This window comes from Rhinolophus hipposideros, assembly GCF_964194185.1.
Source record: "Rhinolophus hipposideros genome assembly, chromosome: 8".
Classification (NCBI taxonomy): Eukaryota; Metazoa; Chordata; class Mammalia; order Chiroptera; family Rhinolophidae; genus Rhinolophus; species Rhinolophus hipposideros.
Window position 1 is genome coordinate 77,772,263 of NC_138054.1, and position 8,313 is coordinate 77,780,575.

The window sequence follows — 8,313 nt, forward strand, 5'->3', positions numbered from 1 at the left end:
CTGGCTTCTCTCCCTGCTCCAGTTCTGGCGCTCAGATGTAAGGCCTCCCTCGGCCACCAGAGGGAGCCTTGGGACCAGACGCACTGGCGTGGGTGGTGCTTTTGTTTGTTTTTCGTGCAGTTACCCCAAATGATGAGTTGTGAGAGTCTGCTCTCATCCGGGTCTGGCACTGGATTGTGGGGGCACACACATGAACCAAGCCCCTTGGTCAAGTTCCCCTGGGGGAACTCACAGGTCCAGTGGAGGAGTCCCACGAGTAGGGTGATACACTCAGTGACAGGGTAAGGACAGAAGTGGAAGGATGTGCAGCGGAGGAACCTAAACCATTTAGGGACTCAGAGCAGGCTGCTCACCTGAGCTGTGGAGTATGGGAAGGAGTCAGCCAGGCTAGAGGGTGGCAGACGAAGTGTTCTGGCCGTGCAGACAAGTCCAGGGCTGCAACTTGGAAGTCCCGTGGGATGGAGACACAGTACTGGGCAGGAGAGGTGAGTGGGAGCCACACCCCAAGGGCCTTGCCTACCAGGGCTCCTCTCAATTTCCCTCGACTCTGGTCTCAAGGCCTAAACGTTTAGCCTCAGTCAAAGGAGCCACAACCGGGGATCTGGGTCCCTACCCCAGCTCGGAGAGGGCAGGCCAGAGAAGAGCAGCAGCTCCGCCATATGTCAATCTAGCAGGCACTTCTCAGCCCCTTGGCCGAGGTTCTTAGAAAGAGGCAGAGATGGTCACAGCCACTGTGGCCTTCTCTGGGGCCCCTTTCCCTCTCTGCAGCCCCCAGTGCTACTGTCCCAAACCCAGGAGGGGTAGAGGTGGTTAGGGCAGCTTTGCTCTTCCTGCCTTCCCATGGGTAGGTGGGCAAAAGTGGACAGCTGCCTCTTATCCTGTCAGCCCTCCCCACCCCATGGTTGGAGACATGAGAATGCCTGTGAGGCCGGGAAGCCCAGAGACTAGGAGGGACCTTGTTCTTTCTGAATCTGTCACTCTGAAGACACCCAGATAGTGGGTTGGGGGCTCGCTAAACCTTTGCAACTGGGGTGATTTGGGGTCTGGGTGGAGGCAGCGTTCCACTGGGACCATCATTCCCAAACGCTTAAGGACAGGTGAAGCAAATGAAACTAAAAGGGATGGGGAGGATGGCAGTTTCTGGGCCCTTCTCTGCAAGGGGATCCTAAGGGGAGGGGCCTCAGCATTTGGACTTGGGGGCAGGGAAGCTGGGATGGGAGCTCCCTGACACCAGTTCCTGCTGATGAGGGCACGGGAGGCTCTGAGTGCTGCTGCAAATCTGGCTCTTGGGGCCCAGTGATGTCCAGTGACCACACAGGACGCCATTCCAAGTACAGGACAACTTTATTGACCCCCAGCTGGTTGATGCTAGCCCTTCCACATCACTACCTCCTGTGTTGGCCATTGTCCCCAAGGCACTGCCTGTCAATTCCCACAACTGGTGATTTCTGGCATCAACACTTCCCAAGGATTGTGGTGCTGGGAGGGAGGGTGAGTGGGGTTGGGCTTCTCTTGCTAGTGATAGTGGCAGCTGTCTCAGGGGACAGGGCTAGGGCTGAGGCATGTCACCTCAGCTGAGGTGAAAGAACTGGATGAGGGTGCTGGTCAAGAAGAGAAGGGCACTGCCACTCCCAAGGCTGCTGAGTGCTGGGGCTGCATCCTTCATTATCCTGGTGGTGGGGGTGGTGGTGGTCTTGTTTGCCAAGACTCCGGTTTGTACCTATAAGAGATGGGGAGCAAGCTCAGGGGACTTTTGAATCTCATGTTTGTTGTTTAGAGACACAGTTCCCCTGTCCTCCATACAGTAGTCCTCATTCCTCTGTCCCCTGATCATGACTTCTGATACCAGGTCCTGCGGAGATGATTGGCTGTTTCCTGCCTTGACACAGGCAGGGTCAGGGGCAGTCCCTGGGCCACCACCCACAGACCATTCCTGTTACCTGCTTCAGGCCACCAGCTCCTCCAGCATGTGGAAGATTGGGGAGCCTGTGGCCCCAGCCCTTGACCTTATGAACTAGGCCAGGGGCTTAGCCTCTTTGAGCCTCAGTTTCCTCATCCTGTGAATGGGGAGAAGAATCCATCACAGTTGTTGGGGGCTGGCGAGAAGGTAGCTGGCAAAGTGTGGGTGGGTGGGTGGATAGGTGTGGGGGTGTAATTGCCTCCCTGAGGTAATGGCCAGGTGGTCATCAAACTGTTCTCAACGCTTGATCAAACTGCAACTAAAGCTGCTCGCGATGGAGGAGCTGTTTCTAACGGTGCTCAAGCTTTTCTTGATGCTTGATCAAGCTGTTCCTGATCAAGAACTTGATGACTCCTGGCTCATATGCTGACTAGAGCCCTCCAGGCACAGGCGATACTGCTGAAGTTGCCGCCTGGAACAGCAGTTGGTTTTGAGACTCCAGCTACTTCTGGACTGGGAGATCTCTACCATCTCTATGTGCCCGAACACCCAGGCTTCTCTACCCAGAGGTTCCATGCCAAAACTGGAGCAGGCTCCACTGGAACACTTCCTGGCAGCCTCCCAACAAGACCAGCTCCCCAGGTTCCCTGTGGGTTGTTGCCATTCTCACTCAGAGCTGTCTTTCCAAGCCTCTTAACTCCCCATTATTCCACAGCACCCCTTGGGTCCCTCAGTGTGCTTGCACCCTGTAAATCCTCCTGAGCTTCAGGTACAGGCTTCTGTTCAGGGGCAGTCCTCAAGCTGTCTGACCCCAACCAGAAAGGCTGGAAGGCTGGGAGCCAGGCACCCCAAGTCCTTGGTTCCCCTGCTTAGAGCCTGTCCGCCTGTGTTCCTGTGGGAGAAGACGGTATACAGGAACCTGCATTCCCTCCCTTCCATGCCTAGCATGGCCAGGGAGTCCTAGGTGGTGGTGCCAGTGGCTCGGAGGGGCTGCTCTTACCTGCATCATGACCAGGAGGCTGATGGTGAATAGGAGAAAGAGGAAGTTCTTCATCTTGGGAGGATGTTGGTAGCTGTCTCTGTAGCAGCTTTTGGAAATAAGTGCAGCACTGCCTGCAGGCCCCTTTTGAACCAGGGATGTGGGGTAGGTGGAGAGGAAGGCGGGCCTATGAGGTGCTGCTTCCTTCTACAGATCTCGGGTTTGAGGACACCAGGCCCTAGGTTCTAAGGCCCTGGCTAATGAGGCATTCTGGACTGGGGCTCAGCCAAATCCCAGGGGATGGGAGGTGGGCAAACCAGTGGGGCAGTAAATAGGGCCCTGGGCTTGGAGTTATGCCTACTGGGGATTGAATCTTGGTTTAATCACCTACCAACTCTGAGACCCTGGGCCAGGAGCTGTACCTCTCTCAGCCTTGAACAAAAGAGTTACCAGAGCATTAAATGCAATATAACCCATTTGAATGTGCCAACAGATAGTAAATAGTATATAAATGTTTTTTAATGAAGATTGGGGCAGGGTATAGGAGCTGAAAGAGAAAAGGTTGGGATAGATTTAGGTATTCAGGGTAAAGATGTAGATAGCTCCATGGGTTCAGGACATTAAGATTTGGGATGGGATGGTAGATTTCCATGAAAATGAAGGGGCACTGCAGTGGGAATCCGGAAACCTAGCTTCTGGGTAGGCCCATTCCCTTCAGGCCTCATATTTCTCATTTCAACTGAGAACACAAGTGAATTATTTCTGAAGTTTCTTAAGACATAGCATTTTGTGATTTGGATAAAGATGGGCTGTTTGTGTCAATCTAGGATGGATGGGAGGGGTGCTAGTGGAGGGGCAATCAGGTAAGTAAACTGCAGTAGAAAGCATTTGGGGTGGAGGATGGTTGTGAAGTCCCAGCAAGGGGTAGGGGCTGAGGTGAATCACAAAGCTGCTTGGACGGTGCTCTGTTCTCCATTCTTTGTACATTCTCACTTTATTGTCTCAGTGGGGCTCTGCATGTTTTATAACTATTCCCATTTTCCTGATGAAGAAACTGAGGTTTAGATGTTAAATGGCTTTTCCAAGGTAATAAATGGTGGAATCAATCTCATCTGAAGTTGAACCCAGGTCTGTCTGAAGTCACTGCCATGTGTGTAACCTCTGGGGCTGCTCTAGAAGTCACTGATGAAGTCTCAATTCCCTGTCCCTCTTCCTCTTGGAGGACCCAGGGGTTGGTTCTGTAGCCCAGCTCCAGCCTCACCCATTTTCCTAATCTGTTTTGTGTTTCGTACATGCCAGCTAGTAAAAGGAAGCACTCACTTCCCTTCTACGGTTTTGGGCGTCTTGTGGCAAGCTTCCTGTTGCATGCCTCAGAAAAACAAGGTTGGGCCCTTAGGGGCCTCCAGCCCTGGCTAAAAAGAACTGAGTCCACTGGTGAGAGTAAACTAGGAAGTGCAGAGAGAGGGGTCAGGAGTCTTCAGGTTCCTAAGCGTGGAGTGGGGAGGGAAATGGGAAGAGCTCCCAACTACCCACCACTGCCCACACCCATCAGCTCCTTCGCCAGACCTCTTTCCTGACCCTGACTCAAGTCTCAGCTGCCTTTAGTGCACCCGGGGTGGTGGGTGATTCTGGGGGCTCATGAGAGCTGGGGAAATAGCAGGTGCTTTAAAAGGGCACTGGCCCAGGAGACAGGAAGCCCATGTTGAAGTCCAAGATCGCTCTGCTGAAAATCGACTCTGTCATACTGGGCACTCTTCTCCCCTCTTATGAAGAAGCAGCTGGACAGGCTAAGCCCTGGGGCCAGCTGGGTTGTACTTTCTCCTGCTGGGGATGCCCGTGAGGATATTTACATGCCAGGTTCATATTTGTAAAACTTTTCTTACACATCCCAGACATTTCATTTTCACATCTGAGCCTCTGCTGTGGTGTGAGCCTGAGCTGCTCGTGGTGGTGGGGCCTTGTGGGTGCTGGAGGGGTTTTTAAGAGTCATCAGGACTTGGGGAACAGAGGGGCATCTGGAGTCTGTCAGTACCTGAGAGAACACAGGTTTCACACTTTTTTCTCTCCTGCCCTCTGAGCAGTTTTATTCTGTCTGGACAACATCTGGATGAACAGAGCTCTGGTCACAAAGCTTCAAGAGCCCAGAGAATTTAGTCTGTCTCCTAACTTCAGTATCTTACTGTACACCTTCTCCAAACCTGAATTCTGAGCCTGAACTAGTAAGATGGTAAATCTCAGTCCACACCCCCTTTAACTTTCTCCAGGGATCAAGACCAACCTCTTTAGTGTGACATTCAAGGCTCCCAGCTCATGTTTTGGGTTCTATAACATGCTGCCCTACACCCTAGCCCTCACCCACACCCAACTTGCATCTGCCCAGCTGCTCCACGTTCTTCTACCCCACCCCTGTGTTTTCTTTGTAAGGAAAGCCCTTTCCAATTATTTTATGTGGCAAACTCTTATTTGTTCTTCAAGACTTAGCTCAGAAACCTCTTCCCCTGATAAACTTTTCACTTCCTCCAAGAAACTCCTTCAAAAAAAGAAAGTTCTTTAGTGTTCCAAGAGCCTCTTCTGTTGGCCTCTGCTGTAAAGATTGTGTCTGCTGAGAATATGGTCTGGTCCCTTGAGAGAATACTAGGTCTCATCATCCCTTCTATAACCCAGCATAGTACAGAACATGGCATAGAGTAGGGACAGCTGAATGAATGGGTGAATATAAGGCAACTACTCCCACCTCCAAATCTTGCATGCCTGTGTTCATTCAGTTAGTAAATACTTATTATGGGGCAACTGCAGACTAAGTGTTGGAGAGCTCCCAATGCAGAATAGGGGAAGAGAGAGATGAGCCCTTCATTTGGGGATGCTTTTCCCCTAAAAGTATTTGCTGCTTTCAGAAGAGACAGCTGAGAATTAGCAGAGCTTTCTATAAAGAAAAACCTATAGTTCAAGACTCGCTAAGAAAGAAGGGCACTGGTAAACTGCCCCATCTCCACCCCTGCCTTGAGTGGGGACTTGAGGAGTAACAGGAAACAGGAAACAACAGCCCGGCCCTCACAGAAATGAAAGACAACATGACAAACAAACAAACAAGAGAAGCAACAAATAATAGAAAGTTACACAGAAGATCTAGATCATCGAATTAACAACGAAACTTTCAAATAATAATGCTTAGTATATTTAAAGACATAAAAGGCTGGGCCAGCCTGGTGGCTCAGAGGATTAGAGCTCCGTGCTCCTAACTCCAAAGGCTGCCGGTTAGATTCCCACATGGACCAGTGGGCTCTCACCCACAAGGTTGCCAGTTCAATTCCTCGACTCCCTCAAGGGATGGTGGGCTCCGCCCCCTGCAACTAAGATTGAACACAGCACCTTGAGCTGAGCTGCCGCTGAGCTCCCGGATGGCTCAGTTGGTTGGAATGTGTCCTCTCAACCATAAGGTTGCCGGTTCAACTCCTCAAGGGATGGTGGGCTGCGCCCCCTGTAACTAAGATTGAACACAGCACCTTGAGCTGAGCTGCCGCTGAGCTCCCAGATGGCTCAGTTGGTTGGAATGTGTCCTCTCAACCATAAGGTTGCCGGTTCGGCACCCTCCACAACTAAGATTGAAAGGACAACGACTTGGAAAAAAGTCCTAGAAGTACACACTCTTCCCCAATAAAGTCCTGTTCCCCTTCCCCAATAAAAAATTTTTAAAAAGACCTAAAAGACAAGATTGAGAACTGGAAATTATAGAGAAGATCCAAATGGAAATTTGTGAACTTAAAAATACAATAATAGAAATTAAGAATTCAGTGGCTAGGTCTAATACCAGATTAGACACAAGTGAAGAGAGAATTAGTGACATGGAAAATAGCTCATAATATTATCATAGCATAATGCTCGTATATTTATTAAGTGCCAGGTGTGTGCCAGGTACTGTTCTAGAAACTGGGATCACAGAAGTAAACCAAAAGGTAGAGTTCCTGCTCTTATGGAGCTAACATTTGAATGGGGGAAGACAGACAGAAAAATAATAATGGTATTTTCAGATTTCAATAAATGGTATGAAGAAGTCAGGAGGGCAATGTGAGAAAAGAGAAATGGAAGGAGAATATATTCTAGGTAAATGTTTGGAGGAGACCAACAGAGGAAATGTTTGTGTTGAGAGCTGCAGAACAAGAGGGACCTAGTTATGCAAAACACTTCAGACCACACTCCCTGTTTCAGTTTCAATGTTCTTTGATGACTGTCCCCAGGGCCTATCAGTCCCACATAGAGCAGGTACTCAATACCGTGTTTCCCCCAAAATAAGACCTACCCGGATATTAATTTTTGCTCCAAAAGACACATTAGAGCTGATTGTCTGGCTATGTCTTATTTTCAGGGAAACATGGTGTATACTTGAGCTCAATGATGGAATGGAATACAGTAGGGATGGAGGAGGGGATGGTGGTTGCAGTACATATTACAGTGATCTGCCCTACATCTTTCATCTCCATTGAGAGAGGGCTGTGATCTAATAGCACCAGAGAGCTCTCCAAGGTAAATCTTCATCTATGCATTCATCTATCCATCCATACATTTCAGGCAATTTCTCGATAACTATCCTGTGTCTGGCAAGATGAATGAGTGAGGGTCCCTTCCCTGAGGAGTTCATAATCCAAGAAAGAAGGGAGATGCATACTGAAATAATCACAAAACTGAGTGAGAAATGCTATAATGGCAGCAGGGCTATTAGAATGTAGAGTGTAATTCTGCTTGGGGGAGTGAGGGTCTTCATGGAGGAGGGGACATTTGAACTAGTTCTGAAGAATCAAGGGAGATTTCCCCAAGGGGAAAAGCCAAAGGAAGATGTTCCCATTGGAGAGAGAGGCCTGGACATAGGAAAGAGCATGATAGTTTCTGGAACATTGAGAAGGGTAGGGGGAAGGACTCATAATAGGAAGGCCCTAAACGTCATGCTAAATGAGGGCTTGATCCAAGGTCATGGTGATGTGGGTGGAGAAGAGGAGGAAGGTGGGAGAGAGCTACGTGTTTGTTCTGAGGGAATGCATGGGCTTAGAGGACCTCTCTCTCCTTTATTATTTACCTTTCCCCCATGAGCTGCTAGGACCCAATAAACTCTTTAGTCCTAACGGTGTCAGAATTGATAAGCGTCTTTTAGGAAATGATCTAAAAGAAAAGTGGGCTATGTACATTCTCAAGACTAGAGACTTCCAGAGTCCTTTAATTCCAGGGCTGAGGTGTCTCTCCTTGCACAGCCTACAGGTGGGAAAACAGGCCCAGAAAGAGCCTTGTTCAGGACTTCGCTCCCCCTAGTCCAGCACCTTTCCACCACTGTCAGGCAGTGGGATGGAATTCCCCACGGGATGCAATTAGGAAAAGGACTATGGCCCCATCCCACAGGTCTAGAGGGAATCCTGGGTGAGCTTGGAAGCCGGACAGATTAGCCTCC